Below are 17,819 nucleotides of genomic sequence, written 5' to 3'. Positions count from 1 at the left end.
CAATCAACTTTAATTAGAGGAATGTTCTAGTTGAGCTAAGCAGAATTTGATGTGAGAGTTGCAGGAAATTAAATGGCGGAAAAGTAAATAGCAGAAAATATAAATACTGGAAATAAAGAGCAGAATGTAAATGGCAAAAAGTAAATTGCAGAATGTTAAATGGGGATTTGGGAAGATGAGCATAAAAGTAAATTGCAGAAATTAAAGAGAATGGGTGAGATCAGAAATGGGAAAGTCATTGGGTTTAGGAGATGTTGCATTCTCCAGATCAAGTTCATTTTCATCTCTTCCTCAATCAATGCATTCATTGATCTCCTTGGCAATCTTAAGTGATTGAATTCCAATTCCTTGGCAATTCAATCTTTCAAATCTTGATCAATAGCCAATTCCTTGGTCCAATTGCTCATGAGAAGAGATGAAGTATGGTCACTGATTATGCCACATGTATTTCCAAATCAAAGTGTTGGTAGGATTATATGTCACTATATCCATCCAAACCCCAATTTGGTCCAACATGAGAAAGCATTTCTAGCATGATATCTTCATTCCTCTTTCCAAGGTTCCGAAGAGATCCAAGTATGAATAGCTTCTTTTCCAAGACAACTACCCAATTGGATGAACATTGAAAGCTTTCTAGTAAAATCAAGAGAAAAGAAAGAAAAAGAATAATGAAAACTATTATTGATCCATCAAATTACAACAGAGCTCCCTAACCCAATGAAAGGGGTTTAGTTGTTCATAGCTTTGGGAATGGAAAACAAAGATGGAGAATGCATTCTGAAAGTAAAACTAGAAGTTGCAGAGAAAGTAAAATTATACAGAGAGTGGTTCTCCCAATTCCCAAAAAGCTACCTTTAGTTCAAAACTACTCCTATATATACTACTCTTCTGCTCTTCTAGTTGGCTCTTCAAGTCTTGGATATGGGCCTTTGGATCTTGAGTTGAAGCAGTTTGGAGTCTTCAGTGGGCTCAGCTTTACTTGTAGAGAAAGTGTGAAGAAGGCATGGATTTTAGCCAGGATGTTAGTGTTGTTAACGTTTAAATGAAAATGTGGGTTCGAGAACGTTAGTGACAATCACCTTTTTCACTAAAGTTTCTAGCCCAAGATGGTTCACGTTAACTTCAACATTAGTGGCACTAACGTGACCACTAACGTTGCCCCTTGATCCTTCGCGAACGTTATTGGGGTTTACCTTTTTCAATAATGTTGCTCTTAGCCCCCTTTTCTCACGTTAGAGTCCACGTTAGTATAACTAACGTGGCTCTTAACGTGGACATGCCTTAGCCTCGAGAGCGTTAGTGACACTTACCTTTGTCACTAACGCTCCAAACACCCCTTCTTCCCACGTTAGAGTTCACGTTACTTAGGTTAACGTGACTTCTAACGTGGTAGTGATAGCCATCTCCAACGTTAGTGACAAAGGTGAGTGTCACTAACGTTGGCTCATCATTCCTTTCCTCCATGTTAGCTTCCATGTTAATGCAATTAACATGGCAACTAATGTGGCTAATAGTGGCTTAGTCCAATGTTAGTGACAAAGGTGAGTGTCACTAACGTTGGCACTTCTTTGTTCCTTCCATGTTAGAGCTCACGTTAATGTACTTAACGTGACTCTTAACGTGGCTAGGTGTGCCCCTTTTTCCAACGTTAGTGGCATTCACTTTTACCAGTAACGTTGGAGCTTTACTTCTCTTCCACGTTAGCTTCCACGTTAACGTAGTTAACGTGGCAACTAACGTGGGCTATGATGGCTCACGAAGGCGTTATTGGCGATCACTTTTCTCATTAACGTTGCAAGCTAGCTCCCATTCCACGTTAGTGATCACGTTACTACTAACGTGGCTCTTCCTTGCTTCCTTTGTCCTGAAATCAAGCAAATAAGGTGCATCAAAGCTAGGTTCTAACCCATGAGATCATGCATCATTCATTTTATCATTCAATTCATTCATAATTCTCATAAAATCATATAAAATTCACAATGTTTGCTTGAATCAAGATGTAAGTGATTATTTACCCAAAACGTGCTTATTTCCTAAGAAAGTGCATGAAACTACCCTAAAACAATAAAGAAAAGGTCAGTAAAACTGGCCAAAATGCCCTGGCATCACAACACCAAACTTAAAACTTACTTGTCCCTAAGCAAGTACTGGAACAAGAGAATGATGAATGAAATGACAAGAGAAATGAATCATTATTGTGGAAGTCATGTCCTTGGTTTTATGGGGTTTCATGCCTAGCAACTTAGGTTCATTCCTTTATTGGCTTTCAGACCTTTACCATGCCCTGGAATACTCACTTGATTGCACCCTATGAGACTTTTATTTATTGATCCTTTTTTTTTCTTTTCAGGGTTTGATTGTGTTCTTTAGACTATGTGCTTTGTAAGGGGCGACTCTTTAAGATAAGCTTTCAACCAGCACTCCCGAACCAGTTGGTCCAAGGTGCTGGGTGTTAAGACACCCCTAAGGACTTACTCTCTCAAGTCTCTTTCCCCCATACATTCACACCACAGGCACATGGTTTGTTATTTTTATTCTTGAGACCTTGGTGTCCAACACCTCTTTGGGTTACTAAGTGCTCTGTAGCAAGGGTTACTCTTGATAGTGGACTTTCAGCTAATAATCCCGGGTTAGTTAACCCAAGTTACCAAGTGATAAGGCACCCGTGAAAGCTTATTCATCCAAACATATCCCTTGCACAGGAGCACCACAGACACATGCCTTAAGATTCAACCCTTGGTGCCTAGCCTTATTTCTTACTCTTTTTCTTTATTTCTCAACTTTCATTTTTTTCCCCTTTTCTTATTAGGATCTTGTTATGTAGCTAGTCTCATGGGGTGTGTTTTAAGCATATGATTCAGGATAGATAATTGCCTTCCTACCTTGTTGGTGAACCAACTTAGCTAATCTATTACCACACCACAAACTTAGGAACTTACTCCACAATATGAACCTCACTCTGGTCTTTCATAGCATACATTCTCTTTTTATTTGATTCAAAAGGACAAGCATACAAGTAAGCAAGGTGAAAATACAGCAGATCATTTGGCACAGCTAGCATAGACCTAAGCAATAAAAACTTAAAGGCAGAATTTAAAATCCTAAATTACCATGGAAGCATGTTCTATTTCATACATGATTTTCCTTATTTAAAACTTGAAAAAGATGGAACAAAGGGGGAACTCCACCACCTTTTACTCATGGGGTTGCTCATGCTCTCCCTCTTTGTGTTTTTCTTGAGTGCTTGAACTCCCACTTCCCTTGCCTTTTCCAATCAACTTTTTCCAGAAGCCAGCATCTTCCATCTTTTTTTTCAATAGTTCCTTCTATTGTTTCACCTTCCTTTCCTCTTGTTCTGTTAGATCTTTTTGGACTGTATCATACCTAGGGATTGCAGAGTGCAAATTATGCATATGCCCAGACATATAGTTCAACTTGGCTTGAGTGTTTATGTTGAACTCTTCCCTATATAGTTGCCGTCCCTCATTGAGCACGCTGAACTCATTGAATGCTTTTGTTTGAGCTAGCTGACATTGGTTGAGTTCTTGAAGGCGTTTGTCTTGACGTTCTTGCCTTTCAGTTACTTGATTGATGGCTTGAGTGAGCTGGGAGTATTGCTCCTGTTGCTGCTCCATTTGTTGCTTCTGTCACTCCCTCTGCTAACCCATCCAATTAGAGAGCAGTTCTTCTTGACGATCCATCCTTTGGGCTTGAATGTGCAGTTATTGTTCTTGTCCCTCCATATAACTCCTTGCTAGCTCCTCAATGGTTCTGTGAATGTGACTCAAGTTTATGTTGGTTGGATCATAGTACTCTTCTTGCTGGTATTCTTTTTGATGAGATTCTTCTCGGTGAGGTCCCTCTTGTGATGTTCTTTTCCCTATTTGAGGCCTTCTTTGTTGTTGGGCGGGTGCCACATAAGTTATACGCTGTAGTGTAACTGACCTCCCAGGGTTTATCCAACTTGGATTGCTGTCCTTGAAGACTACCTTGGCTTTTGTACACAGTCTAAGGATGGTGTTGGGGTACCAAAGTCTAGCACCCGGATCATTCCTCTCGGCTGACTCTTGAATTCCCTCAGCTATAATCTCGTGCACAATGATGCCTCCACCCTTTATTAAGCAATGTACCATAGTAGCTCGAGTAGTGTTAACCTCAGAATTATTCGCAGCTGGGAGGATAGATTTCCTCACGAGCTCAAACCATCCCTTGGCTTCCGGGATAAGGTCTCCTCTCCTGATGAACCGGGGTCTCCTATCCGAATACCTTTCCCAGTCAGATCCTATAACACACATATCGTTCACAATTTCTTCAAGTTCATCATTGTCGGGGCCATTACTTATTCTTTCATGATAACTGGGCTCATCAAAATGTGGCGATTTCAGCTGAAGAGTCCTTGTTATGGCATTGGGGCTGAAGTCTACCTCTGTTCCTCTCATATAACTTTTGAAGGTGGGGGCCTTGGTTTTGTCTTCTCTGACCACATTTGCATAAAACTCTTTGATGAGGTTTACATTTATCTTTGCTTCTGGGTTCGTGAGCCTTTGCCAACCCCTTTGTTCAATCTTCTCTCGAACTGTGGGTACTCATCCTCGTTGAACTGGAATGTTAACTCAGGCAGTATCTTTTTGAGCTTTATCCATTCAAATTCGAGTTCATGGAATGCAGTTTTGAATCTCCCTTCATCGAAAGGGATGCTCACTACCAGTTCCTTTCTCTTTTGCCTCTTGGAGCTCGATGATGCCATGAGTAGGAGTTGATATGTGAAGGAGTAAAGGGTGTGGATTATGGGCTTCGGCCGGTTAAGATGGGGTGTAGTGAAGGGAATGAGTGAGAGTGTTTTTGATGGGTAAAAAAAAGGGAGTTAGGTGCCGAGAGTGGGAAGTGTAAAGGATGAAAATTGGAATGTGAAAGGGAGTGTGGAATAACAACCTCTTATATAGAGAAGTGGTGAGTAGATGAAAGGTGTGGATTGAATGTGTAGGCCTATGATGAACGGATGGGGTTTAGTATGGGATGGGCACAAGGATCATCAACTTTATGATGGGGTTGGTTCAGTTTCCAAGCATGTTCTTCTTCCAATGTTGCATGGCAACATTTTCCAATGCATTCCCCTTGAAGACACGTGTATAGTCCTCTTCTTTTGAAGTGGCCGAACCCTTCCTCCTTCAATTGTCCCATCAATTTTCCTAGAAAACAAAAGACATGTGATTAATGAATTTGTGGATAGTGGCAGCAAAATTTAGAAGGAAAGAATAACTACTTTTTAAAATTTTTTGTTTCTAAATGGTAAGTCCTATTCATGAATATAAACCAACTGACTAATTAACTGTTCATGTATGCAACATTGGTGACACCAAACTTAGTTTGTGACACTGTGGTGTAAAAAGTTTTTGTTCAAGGCTTTAAGAGTGACATGATATGAATTGCATTTATGCTCTCTTAGTATGCCTTGAACACCAAACTTGTTCTTCACTATGTGCTGTATAAAAGATTCATTCAAGTATGTGTCAAAGTTGATTTGGAATTCATGAGCCTTGCATTATTAACTACTTTAAAAGCATATAAAACATGGGTTACCTTCCATGAAGCGCTTCTTTAGCGTCACTAGCTTGACGTTCTGACTTTGTCAGGGTGGTTGGTAATGCTTCAAATCCTCCCCCCTTGCAGTAAATCTATCTCCATTGGCTTCATCAAGAATCTCCACATGTTCTAGGGAGAGAATTCTATTGATGGTGAAAACTTTAGGTAGCTGAGATGGGATAGTGGAGAGATGAGATGGGATAACAGGGAAATAAGCTGAGATCACTTTATCCCCTGGAGAAAAATCCTCTGTAGGGATTTTCTTGTTCCTCCACCTCCTTGGTGCCTTCTTCTTTGTTTCTTTTACTATTGCCCTGCTCTTTGTGACCTCTTTTTCCAATGAAATTTTGTTGCTGGTCTCATATGACTCTGGTGGTTTAGGTTCCTCCTGGTTTTCTTTTTGCTGTGACAACTGCTGACTGTCTTGTTCATCAATCAAAGGGATTCCCAGGTGTACAGCTTGTACTTCAATGCTTGTTTCTTCCACCAGTGCTTTGTCATGCTCTCCCTTTGGTTCCTTGCTTTTCTGATCTGCTTCTTGTGAGGGTTTGAGGATATTGAATGCGAGTTGTTCGTCATGTATCCTCAATATTAGCTCTCATCGCTCCACATCTATGAGCGCTCTGGCTGTAGCTAGGAATGGTCTTCCCAATATGATTGGGTGGAGGTGACTCTCTTCCATTTCCAATATGGCAAAGTCTATGGAAAGGAAGTAGTTCCCAACCTTTACCAACACCTTTTCAACCACTCCTACTGCTTGTTTTTGAGTTTTGTCGGCCAGCCTGATGACTACGTCTGTGGGCAATAGCTCATTAATCTGCAGCTTCTTCATCAGGGATAAAGGCATTAAGTTGATGCTTGCTCTCAGGTCACAGAGTCCTTTGTCAAACATTGTTTCTCCTATGGCATAGGGGATGTGAAAACTCCCTGGGTCCTTCCTTTTTGTAGGCAACTCTGGTTGAATGAGAGCACTACACTCCTTATTCATCACTATTGTTTGCCCTCCTTTGAGTGAGCTTTTCCTGGTCAGCAACTCTTTCATATACTTAATGTATGAGGGCATTTGTTGGAGAGCCTTGATGAATGGTATGTTCACATGGAGATATGTAAACATGTCAAGGAACTTTGAGTATATTCTCTTTTCTATACCACCCTTGAGTCTTTGGAGAAAAGGTGCATAAAGCCTCAGCAGCTCCTTCTGTGTAATTTTGGTTTCTTGGTGATCCTCTTCCTATTTCTCTGCTGATGTATCTCCAGGTTGTTCTAATGGTTTGTTCGGCTCTTCCTCAGTCCCCTTATCACTTGTAGTGACCATCTTGCAGTCTTCCCATCTTACTTTCTTTGCTTCACCTCACGGGTTTTTCTCTGTGTCACTTGGGAAGCTGTCAGTGGGTTTGGGAATCTTCTCAGAGAGGTATCCCACTTGAAATTCTAGCCTCTGAATAGTGTCTCCCTGGTTTTTGAGATTAGCTCGCAGCTCCTCTTTGAACACCTTGTTATCTTGAATCTCGTTGCATATGTGACAAACCCATATTTCATGAGTTCCTTTGTACTTAATTAGAGTGATTTATTCAACTCTTCACCTACTTATTCACATTAATTGCATGGTTTTACCTTTACTTCCTTATTATGTCATATTGAGAAAAACATGTTTCCTAAGCTTTAAAAATTAATTATTTTAATTACCTTTATTTCCATTCGATGCCGTGATTAGTGTGTTAAGTAGTTTCAGATTTTCTAAGGCAGAATAACTTAAAGGATGGAAAAGGAAACATACAAAAATGGAAGGAGAAAGCAAAACGGAGCTTTGAAGGAAACTGGTATTCACGCGATCGCTTGGATGATGCGATCGCGTGCCAAGCACGAGTCAGCAGCAACGCGGCCGCATGACTGACGCGATCGCGCGCCTTAAGCAGAATGCACATGACGCGGTTGTATGACTGACGCGACCGCGTGGAAAGGAAAAGCTCCAGATGACGCGACCGCGTGACCCACGCGGACACGTGACAAAGGCCACGCACCAGAAATTACAGAATACACCCCCAGCGAATTCTGAAGCCCTTTTTGGCCAAGATCCAAGTACAAACAGCATAGACCAAAGGTTATAAAGTGGAGGAATGCATCCATTCAGAGGGAGCTTGCCAATTTCTAGTTTCTATGATTTAGATTTAGTTTAGAGAGAGATTCTCTCCCTCTCTTAGGATTTAGGACTTCTTCTTGTTTTGGGAGTAACTCTGGATCCAGGTTTTAATGTTCTTTTATTTTAGTTTTACTTTTATTTATTTATTCCAACATTTGAATTGATTATTATAATTTGATTTACGAATTATTCCATGTTACAGACAGTTATTTGAATTAATGATAATTGAGGTATTTTTAGTTTATGATTGTTCTCTTTGATTTAAGTCACCATTGCTTCCTATCTAAGGATATTTTTATTATTCCAGCAGTTTTACTTTCTCCCCTTTTGGTTCTGGTTAAGAATTTAGTAACTCAACAGTTATTAAACTCAACATAATTGATAATCGTATCTTGCTAATTGAGCTGAACTTAAATAATCCCAACCTTTTCTTAGGAAATAATTTGGATTCAAAGGTCAATTTAATTAGTCCCTTGACTTTCCTTTGCCCTGGTAAAGGTTGACCAAGTGGAATTAAGATACAACTTTCATTATTGTTGAGAGGGATAACTAAGTTGGACTTCTAATTTACCTTATCTTGCCAAAAGTTGTTTCACAGTTATTATTTATTTTTAATTACCATTTAATTCACTCGTCATTTAAATTACTTGCTTCTCACCTTCTAAACCCCGATTACAACCTTTATAACCAATAATAAGAACATACTTCCTCGCAGTTCCTTGAGAAGATTACCCGAGGTTTGAATACTCGGTTAATAATTTTTAAAGGGGTTTGTTACTTGTGACACCCAAAACGTTTGTACGAAGGGATTTTTGTTGGTTTAGAGACTATATCTACAACGCGACTGTTTTTATGACATTCTTTACTAGCAAAAATCCTAACGTCAAAATGGCGCCGTTGCTGGGGAAATGCTAACGTGTGCCTTATTATTGGTTATTGTAAATATTTTTCTTTTGCTTATTTATTTATTTTTGTTTTTCCTTTTTATCTTTATTTGCTACTATGAACTCTCCCCTCTCGCTTTGAGTTTGGTTCTAATATTGTTAAAGGAAATAGAAGTTACAGCAGGAATGTGCATCAAGGTCAGACCAATCAAGGATGGATGGAACCAAGAGGATCTAATCAACCCTTTTGGCAGCAACACCCTCCGAGATATCCTGGACAAAGACCATTCTACCGTGCATACTCAGCTGAAAGACATGGTGGACAACCTTGTAACTACCAACAAGCCCCACCCCGTGCATATGAACCATCCTTTCAACATAACCTCGAACCACCACACTCACAAGCTTCTCTTCACCATTCGCCATCATATGATCCTTCCTTACCCCAATACCAATCCAATCGTTCCCAATCATCACCACTTTCCTTTGTATCATGTCCAAGCCTGGCAAACCGCGAAGTAGAGGATCGCCTAAAAGAAACAGTAATTAAATTTCAAACAACCATTCAACAACTGGAGCAAGCACTAATTCAATGGGCCACTAGGCGCTCAAATATACAAGGACCAACCACAGCTCCATGTGGACAGCCCGATGAAGAGCGTAGCATGAAAGAAATACTAGAGACTCCAGTGGACAAGACAGAGAATGAATTCGTACTAGAACAAGTGGAAGAAGCTGTCATTGTTCAAGAAGAAGAGTTGGTTGAAGATCTAGGAGATGCTGAACTTCCTTGGGAATCCAGAATTGAGGAAAACTCCATCCAAGATGCTACATTTGATGCTAAGGAGGATACCGTATAATCTCCAAGGCAAGTCGTTTACGAAGAATCAGACGGAATAATCCAAGGAGCAAATTTCCTTGATGATGATAGTCACAAGTCTAGTTCTCCTAGTGATGAACTTGCGTCCGCAAGTGAATTCTCTGAGATCGAAGAATTTTCCTCAAGTGAATATGAAGATGATGCGGAGGTATATTTCTCTCAACCTCCAATCTATGACTCGAGTGATGAGGAAGACATAGAAGACTTTGACCAGGATACAGATACAATTGAAGACCTTTGCAAGGAAGTGGAAGAATTCACAGAAGAGCACAAGGAAACAGAACTTGCAGAACCACCAAAAACACCTATCCCAAGGCCATTACCACCTAATAAAAGCTTCAAGTGGGTACAATCCTTAACCTATAATTTTACTTATTCACTTGAATATGGTTTGCTTGAAACAGATGGCCAACTTAGAGCTCTTTGTGGCTTTAAGAGTAAGAGGGAAATGGCTCGTACTCAGAGCTGGTGCACAAGGTTCAATAAGGTTCCACGCTTCACTTCAAAGTACACGGATTGGTATCATGCTCAATCACATGGATCACGGAAAACGTTTGGTCACCAAGGTGAGATTCTACTTTTTAACCCGCCCGAATGGAGACATGTAGATCAAGACGGAGGCGGATTTAAAAGCAAGGCTTGGAATCCTGGAGTTTATTCTGACATTTGTCATCCCGGGAGCCTAACAATATATTTAAAGTTGTTCAGAAGCTTTGCGTGCTTAGTTTGGGACCCCGGAGGCCATTGGCATTCCAAGCACTGGTGGAAATTTTTGGACGAATTTAAACATAAGCCACCATAACAGGATACTCTTCCAATGTCCAACTTAAGGACTTTAACTAAAAGTGCTAGGTGGGAGACAACCCACCATGGTATGGTCGCTTCTTTCTCAATCTATTTCTTGTTTATTATTTTCAATTTACTTTTTTTTTATTTTTTTATTTTAACATTAACCTGGAATCATGCATAGCATTCATATTAATCACTGCATCCTGCATTTTTCAGTTAAAAAAAAATAGGGTTGCACGACGCGACCGCAAGCCCCATGCGATCGCGTCATATCGCGAAAAACACCACCCATGCGACCGCGTGACCCACGCGGCCACGTGATATATATCGGCGTAAGGATCCAACGAACAGAAAGTTAGGCTGAAATCGTGTGGCCCTTGTGCGTTTCGCACAAATTGGCCCACGCGATCGCATGCCCCATGCGATCGCGTCACTTGCACAATATCAATCCCACGCGACCGCGTGAGCGACGCGATTGCGTCGCATGGATTGCACATCACCCCAAAAGGAGACAGAGAGTTGCGCTAAAATGGCGCTGGAGTAGTGCGTTTAGCACAAATTCCAGCGATGCGGTCGTGCGACCCACGCGATCGCGTCACCCCTCTTTCCCCCCCTCTCATGCGATCGCTCGACTCACGCAATCGCATCACCCCCATTTTCATCCCAACCACGCGACCGCGTGCCCCACGCGGCCGCGTGGATTCGAAAATATAACCCCCCAGCCCGCGAACCCTATCAGTCGCGCAGCCCCCCCAACCCCAACCCTCTCCTCCCTCTCTGCTTCTTCACCCTCCAACCACCACCCAGCACCACCCAGCCGCCACCGCGCCACCACCCCGACGCCGCCGCCGCCCAGACGCCGCCGTCGTACCACCCCCTCCCCTTCTCTCTCTTCTTCCTTCTTCCTCTCCCCTCCCCTCTCCACCACTGCCAACCGCAACCACTGCCCACCACCGCCGGCCATCCAGCTGCGCCCCCCTCCCTCCGCCACCCACCCGCAAGCCCCCCTCCCGTCTTCTATCACAAACCCTAAACCCTCTCCACCACTGCCCCCCTCAGCCGCCACTGCGACACCGTGCCCCGCCACCGCGCCGGATGCCGCCGCAGCCACCTTCTTCCCCGTTCCACCCCTTCTGCCTACCAGGTTCCGCAAAACGCAACCCCCTTTTATTCGTTTGTCGTTTTTTTTTCTGTACTCTTTTTTTCCGTTTCTGTTCATCATTAGGATAGATAGATATGCATGTTGTAGTGGATTTTTAGGTTGTTAGGTAGCTTAGGCCGTGGTTAGTGGATCTAGGTCTGTTTACTTGCACTGTTCTTACTTCTGTTTTATTCTATGTGCAAATCTGTTGCTGCTATAATCTTGATTCATATGCTGCTTTCTTGAAATGTTGCTGCTGTTTACATTGAGTTTTTATGTTTATTTTATATCTATGTACATGCAGCTTGATTTTTTTTAATTCATATGAACTGATATGATTGCTGTTTATTTTCCGGGACAATCCAATTTTAGCCGGAATGCTGCCCAAATTTTTTGAAAATTGTTTTCATTCTTGTTTTGGCTTGGCAACTCTGTTTTACTCTGCTTCCCCCAAACCATTTCATGAATGCTAGGGCCACCTTCTTATCCTCTTTGATTTCCTGGTTCATAACCTGCATTTGTGATTCACTGATTCCAATTTCTGATTTCTTTTTTCTATTCGAATCAGCATCACCCTGTTTTTTTATTCGATTATGAGTACTTCTATTCTTACCTGTGAATCCGTGTTACATGGAAATTTTTCTATGCCACTTACTTTCCTAACTCACTAATTTTAATTTACTAATTTCTTTTTCCCATACTAACCATCTTGATCTCTTTTCTGATTACTTTCACTTCCTCTAACTTTTTCACTATGGCATATTGATTTTTTTCATTCCATTTAACATTAATTCAATTACATTCCAATTACTCATTTTCCTTATTCTATTTCTCCCTTACCGCTTTGAGTTTCCTTTGTTTAAATTGCCTATTTGCTTTCCTATTTTATCCATTTCCTAGTTTTCTGTTTTTCAGGATGTCTGCCTCACATAGGAAAGGCAAAGGCAAGGCTACTGGCAAGCGCAAGAGAGGAGATTCCTCCCAGTCTATCATTGCTCTAATGCACGATTCCTCATGGCGGGAGAAGAACTTCACACAGCAAGAAAAAGCTAACCAGCTGCTCCCTTCGACTGATCCTATAAAATTTGCAAACCGGTACTGTGAGCTGAAGTACCCGACTTTTGCAAACTCCAGAAATCTATACCTGGAACGTACCTTGAAGATTCCAGAAGCCCTCCAGCAATACACCACTGAGCAAATCAAGCAAAGGGGCTGGTTCTTTCTGGAGAGACCACTGACAGAGGTCAATGCATCTTGGGTACGAGAATTCTATTGCAACTACTACCTTACTACCCTAGATGCAGTGAACCTGAGGGGAAAGCAAATTTTGGTCACTGAGGAGGCCATAGAGACCATTCTCCAGCTCCCAGCCAAGTCCGATCAGCCAGATGGTTATGCACAGGCTGAGGAGGACATGGGCCAGATGCGGTTTGATTGGGATGCTATGAAGGCGCGGATAGCTCTCGACCCTGTTGTTCCTTGGGAGATGGGTCAGGACACCACTATGCCTCGAGGGATCAAGAGAGTGTACTTGAATGATGAGGCTCGGCTATGGCATCAGATCTTGAGCAACTATGTGATGCCGAGTACTCATGAGACTGAGATCCCGGTTGCCATGATTACCCTCCTCTGGTGTGTGCTGGAGGGTAAGGATCTGTACTTGCCTCGTTTTATCCGGCATTATATGGCCAGGGTCCACGTCCGAGGAACCCTCCCCTTTCCTTATCTGGTTACACGGCTAGGCCGTCAGGCTGATGTGCCTTGGGAGGATGCCGATGAGCGACCACCAGCAGCGGACTGCAGGAAGCTCATCCCTCACAGCAGGAACTTCCTTGCTTTGGGCTACACACCACCACCTGTCACTGTTCCTGATGAGACAGCCCCTCCGTCTGCTGGACCCTCTTCATCCACAGCTGCCCCAGCTACCCCTGCTGCCACCACTGCACCTCCACCCACCTCTGAGCCGGTTTATCGCCTCGTGCACTGTCTATTCCGCCAGCTTGATCAGATGGAGCGCCGTAACAGGCGCCGGTATGAGAGATTGGAGCACCGCAGCAGGCGACGCTATTCCCATCTGAAGCTGATGATCAGACAGGGCGCCGACATCCCCTCCGAGCCCGACACACCATCAGAGCCATCAGAGGAGGAGGAGGATGAGCATGAGGAGGAGCCTCATCAGCAGGCAGGCACAGAGCACACTACACCACAGCAGGAGGCCCCACATCAGCTTGAGGCTGCAGATCCGGAGATCCCGATCCAGTCAGTCCCCCCTCTACAGCAGCCAGACTCTCAGCCCACCACCGCCACAGAGACCCCAGCTACCATCCCTACCAGTGATGACACTCCTTCACACCCGGCTTGATTGAGCATCGGGGGGACGATGCTTCATTTTAAGTGTGGGGAGGTCGCCATCTCTGGCATTTATTTTGGTGAACCACTACATCTTTTTCTTTTATTTTGGATATTTTTCTGTATTTTTTCTTTCTTTTTACTGAGTACTTATACATTGCTGCTTTACGTATTTTTACTCTATTTTTGCATTTTGCATTTTTAGTTCATATTTTAGCCACTTAGTTTAGTTGCAATTCTAACTTATTAGTTATAGAAATTGTGGATTGACTAGTATAGTTTACCCTTTTTAGCATAAGATAACTCAGAATAGATTGAAAAGAAAAAGGAAGTAAACTAGAGACTTTAACAGAATCAAAACAACCCACACCTTGTATATATAGCATTACATGTTAGTTGACAACACTTTATCAAGGATAAACACTAGAACTTTAAAGCCATTCAATATAAGTTTTACATTGAGAATAATGGGAATTTTTAACTAAACCTACATGACATACATAAGTGATAAATGATTTTTTGAGCTAGAGAACACATAGCTTGTGAGTTTTGAGCTTAATTGTATGGTTACATTCAAACCATAATTTTTATTCCTGTGTGTGTTCCGCCCTTCTTTTATATTCTGATGTTCTTTACTTTGTTTTAATCTATATGTCTGATTATAGATTGTAGATACATACCAGGAGAGTGATTGAGGCCATTACTTGATTTTAGCTCACTTATCCCAAAATAGCCTACCCTTCACATCACCCTTGTTAACCCCCTTGAGCCTTTAAATCCCCTTTTATTCTATTTAGCCACACTACTAGCCTTAAGCAGAAAAACAAAATAAAATTCCAAGTGAATCCTTGGTTAGCTTAAGATAGAAAAATTATGAATAGATTAAAATGTGAAAAACTTATTCGGAACATGGATGATAGAAATAAAAGGGTAGAGAAATCAAAAGAAATAAAATAAAATTTAGAGAAGCATGCTCACGAGAAAATCAAAGTAATTCAATTACCATGTGCATCAAAAAAAAAAAAAAGAAGTTATTTTTCAGCATTCAGTAAAAGAGGATACAAAAGAATTCCTCAATGCAAAATAAAAGCAATGCACATGGAATAAAACAATAAAAAGTGAAACATGAGCATGTAAACAATAAGTGGGATAATATGGGAAAATAGGTAGAGAAGTTTTGTTTTGCTAAATATGTATGGTGAAATCTTAGTCTAATTAAGGATTCACTTATTAGCTCACTTGACCCTATACATAAATCCTTACATTTACCTTGGCCCCATTACAACCTTAATTAAAGACCTCATGACTTTTGTATGTCTATATTCGATAATTGTTGATTGGTTAGATGAAGAACAAGGTCATAGAAAGCAAGGATAAAAAGAAGAATAGAGTGATTAACCCAATAAACACTGAGTGATTAGAGAGTAAACACAAAATTCAGTGAGGGTTCAATAGCTCATTAACATTTATCTCTGTTTAAATTATTTAATTATCTTGCAAGTTTTTAAAATGTTTTTCTCTCCCATCTCAATTGTAAAAGCACTTTATCACTATCTAAAGTTTGGCTATATACATACATGACTCCTTGAGAATGTGGATTAACTTGGCTACATGTAAGCTTTATATATGGGTGAATAAATTAGAATTGCATGATGCATCATTCATTTAGGTAGTTGCATTTAAATTAGGTTGCATTGCATGATATTCCATCACTTTAACCTTAATTATTTACCTTGGATTTAGCATGAGGACATGCTAGTGTTTAAGTGTGGGAAGGTTGATAAACCCATATTTCATGAGTTCTTTTGTGCTTAATTAGAGTGATTTATTCAACTCTTCACCTACTTATTCACATTAATTGCATGGTTTTACCTTTACTTCCTTATTATGTCATATTGAGAAAAACATGTTTCCTAAGCTTTAAAAATTAATTATTTTAATTATCTTTATTTCCATTCGATGCCATGATTAGTGTGTTGAGTAGTTTCAGATTTTCTAAGGCAGAATGACTTAAAGGATGGAAAAGGAAACATACAAAAATGGAAGGAGAAAGCAAAACGGAGCATTGAAGGAAACTGGTATTCACGTGATCGCATGGATGACGCGATCGCGTGCCAAGCACGAATCAGCAGCAACGCGGCCGTATGACTGACGCGACCGCGCGCCTTAAGCAGAATGCACATGACGCGGTCGCATGACTGACGCGACCGCGTGGAAAGGAAAAGCTCCAGATGACGCGACTGCGTGACCCACGCGGACGCGTGACAGAGGCCACGCACCAGAAATTACAGAATATGCCCCCAGCGAATTCTGAAGCCCTCTTTGGCCCAGATCCAAGTACAGACAGCATAGACCAAAGGTTATAAAGTGGAGGAATGCATCCATTCAGAGGGAGCTCGCCAATTTCTAGTTTCTTTGATTTAGATTTAGTTTAGAGAGAGATTCTCTCTCTCTCTTAGGATTTAGGACTTCTTCTTGTTTTGGGAGTAACCCTGGATCCAGGTTTTAATGTTCTTTTATTTTAGTTTTACTTTTATTTATTTATTCCAACATTTGAATTGATTATTATAATTTGATTTACGAATTATTCCATGTTACAGACAGTTATTTGAATTATTGATAATTGAGGTATTTTCAGTTTATGATTGTTCTCTTTGATTTAAGTCACCATTGCTTCCTATCTAAGGATATTTTTATTATTCCAGCAATTTTACTTTCTCCCCTTTTGGTTCTGGTTAAGAATTTAGTAACTCAACAGTTATTAAACTCAACATAATTGATAATCGTATCTTGCTAATTGAGCTGAACTTAAATTATCCCAACCTTTTCTTAGGAAATAATTAGGATTCAAAGGTCAATTTAATTAGTCCCTTGACTTTCCTTTGCCCTGGTAAAGGTTGACCAAGTGGAATTAAGATACAACTTTCATTATTGTTGAGAGGGATAACTAAGTTGGACTTCTAATTTCCCTTATCTTGCCAAAAGTTGTTTCACAGTTATTATTTATTTTTAATTGCCATTTAATTCACTCGTCATTTAAATTACTTGCTTCTCACCTTCTAAACCCCGATTACAACCTTTATAACCAATAATAAGAACATACTTCCTCGTAGTTCCTTGAGAAGACGACCCGAGGTTTGAATACCCAATTAACAATTTCTAAAGGGGTTTGTTACTTGTGACACCCAAAACGTTTGTACGAAGGGATTTTTGTTAGTTTAGAGACTATATCTACAACGCGACTATTTTTATGACATTCTTTACTAGTAAAAATCCTAACGTCAATATGCCTTTAAGTAGAGTCTCAATCCTTGAGAGTCTGTCCTCAGATGATGGTGAGTTGGAGTTGGAGTGATGAGAAGGGCCATTCTGGCTTTGGTATAGATGTTGAGGTGTGTTGTTAGGTAGGTGCTGATATGATCTCTGTGTGGAATGTTGGTGAGCTCCATTGTTGTTGGGGTTGTGACGTCTCTGATCTTGGCCTTGATCTTGTTGGTTTCCCCACCCAAAGTTTGGGTGGTTCCTCCAACCAGGATTGTAAGTCTTGGAGTATGGATCAGGTGCCTGCCTGGGTGAGTTTCCAATGTAGTTGGTTTGTTCCTGATCACCCTCTGCCTCTGCATTTACTCCTTCTTGAGTTGCTGATGAGGTGGTGATTGCTGCTACCTGGCTCCTTTCCATCTTCTTGGTAAGGTCAGCCAGCTGCTTGGTAATCAGCTTGTTCTGGACCAGCAGTGCATCCACGTTGTTTAGCTCCATCACTCCTCTAGTGTTGCCTCTTTCAGAGGCATAGAAGTAGTCATTCTCGGCTACACTCTCAATGACATCTATGGCTTCTTCAATGGTTTTCTTCTTGTTCAGAGATCCCCTGGATGAGTGGTCTACTGCCTTCTTTAATTCATAAGAAAAGCCTTCATAAAAAATGTGTAGCTATACCCATTCATTAAACATATCTGGTGGGCACCTTCTTGTCAGATCCTTAAACCTCTCCCATGCTTCGTAGAGAGTCTCACCATCTTGTTGCCTGAAAGTTTGAACCTCAGCTCTCAACCT

The 17,819-nt window shown here is 41.2% G+C and overlaps 1 non-coding gene across 1 annotated transcript; it reads left to right on the top strand.

The window, feature by feature from the left end:
• The first annotated feature begins 17,712 nt into the window (after positions 1 to 17,712).
• Positions 17,713 to 17,819, top strand: LOC148574149 (small nucleolar RNA R71). The gene has a single exon (XR_015906413.1). It is a non-coding gene; the product is annotated as a small nucleolar RNA R71 (small nucleolar RNA).

This window comes from Arachis ipaensis, chromosome B2 (assembly GCF_059453495.1).
Source record: "Arachis ipaensis isolate K30076 ecotype BB chromosome B2, ASM5945349v1, whole genome shotgun sequence".
Classification (NCBI taxonomy): domain Eukaryota; kingdom Viridiplantae; phylum Streptophyta; class Magnoliopsida; order Fabales; family Fabaceae; genus Arachis; species Arachis ipaensis.
The sequence above is the reverse complement of the archived record's forward strand: the minus strand, read 5'-3'. Positions and strand labels throughout refer to the sequence as shown.